Raw genomic sequence first — 1,937 nt, 5'->3', positions numbered from 1 at the left:
TATCACTCAGCATACTGTTCTCCAGGGTTACCCATTTTGTGAAATATTTTATCAGTTCTTTATTTTTCAGTGCTGGATAGTATTCAATTGTGTGAATATACCATAGTTTTTCTATCCATTCATTTGTTAATGGGCACTTGGGTTGCTTCCATCCTTTTGCTTGTGAACAGCACAGAAATAAACATAGACATGCATATATATGCTTGGTTGGCAGTTCTGGAGTCTTTAGGATAAATTTCCAGAATTGCTGGGTCAAATGGTATTTCTAATTCCAATTTTTTAAGAAAGTGCCATACTGCCTTCCACAGTGGTTGCACCATTTTACACTCCCATCAACAGTGAATAATGGTTCCAATTTCTCCATAACCTCGCCAGCATTTGTTCTTAACCCCAGCATTTAGAGCTGTGACAACATCCATCACAGTTTGCTAGTCACCCTGAGACAGCTTAGACTTGTTACCAAACCTGTAGAAGCACAGGTGGAACTGCCTGACAAATTCTCTTCACAGAGAAATTTCTGCACTTCACCGAAGACGACATTCAGATGGCTAACAAGCAAATGAAGAAATGCTCAAAATCCCTAGCCCTAAGAGAGATGCAAATTAAAACAACTATGAGATATCATCTCACCCCAGTCAAAATAGTAAAATTTAACAGAACAGCAAGCAACAAATGCTGGCGAGGTTGTGGAGAAACTGGAACCTTGATTCCCTGTTGGTGGGAGTGTAAAATGGTACAACCCCTGTGGAAAGCAGTATGGTGCTTTCTCAAAAAGTTGCAAATATAGATACCATGTGACCCAGCAATTCCACTACTGGGAATATACCCTGAAGAGACCATAGCTGACATCCAGGCAGATATATGCACACCCATGTTTATTGCAGCTTTGTTCACAATAGCAAGGAGTTGGAAACAACCTAAGTGCCCATCAACAAACGAATGGCTAGAGAAGCTGTGGTATAGTCACACAGTGGAATACTATGCTGCATTGAAAAACAAGGAACTCATCCAATATTATTCAAAATGGTTGACTCTGGAGAACATTATGCTGAGTGAAATATCCCAGTCACAAAAGGACAAATATTGCATGATGCCACTATTGTAGAATGGGACTAACCTCGGGGTTGGGGAGAGACTGAGTAAGATGGGTTCAATAATGTATACTGCACTGAAGCAGAGGAGGGAGAAAACTGTTTAAAAGAGATATGTGACTAGGTATTTCTGTCATGACAGGAGTCTAGAGCGATGGCTACATGGTGAAGGGGACCTGGGGGAAGTTATGTAAAACAATGAAAGAATCTTTTCTCTTACTTTTCCATAATTTTTGACTCATGTACTTATAACTTGTTAGTTAAATTTGTGTCTTCTAGGTTGCAACACCCCCATGATACATCTTCAAGGATATGAAATTTATGGCTAAGCACAATTAATAACAGTGCATCTAAATTCCAAAATCAATCTCCATAATAGTCTATGTGTTTCCTATTGCCAAAGGCGCCCTTTAGAGTAGTGAGAGAAGATCTTCACCCTGAAACCCACAGCGTCCTTTTTCAGCAGGAAGTAGCTAAGAGAATACGCCATCCCCTTTCCCTTATGAATCAGGGTGAAGTCTCTCTCAGGGAGGAGTGATAGGGAATGGCAAAGGACACACTGACAAAGGAGATTAAACAGAACTGGCTTTGACAAGCACTGTGGCAATTGGACAATTAAAACAGACATTCGGAGGGCGGGGGAAGAAGAACAAACTGGGGAAGAGGGTAGAGAGAATGGTAGAGCAATGAAGGAATGAAAACCCAAAATCCCTGTAAATGTTCATTAATACTAATAAAATTTAAGAAAAGAAAAAAAAAAGAAATTTCTGAATCCCACTTGCACCTCAGCCTTCAACCTATCATGAGGTCACAAAGTCCTTAGACTCCAGCCTGGTTCTCACAATT

The sequence above is a fragment of the Elephantulus edwardii genome, unplaced genomic scaffold, assembly GCF_000299155.1.
Source record: "Elephantulus edwardii isolate Elephantulus edwardi_28Jun2011 unplaced genomic scaffold, EleEdw1.0 scaffold00287, whole genome shotgun sequence".
NCBI classification, from domain to species: Eukaryota; Metazoa; Chordata; class Mammalia; order Macroscelidea; family Macroscelididae; genus Elephantulus; species Elephantulus edwardii.
Note: the sequence above shows the minus strand (reverse complement) of the source record.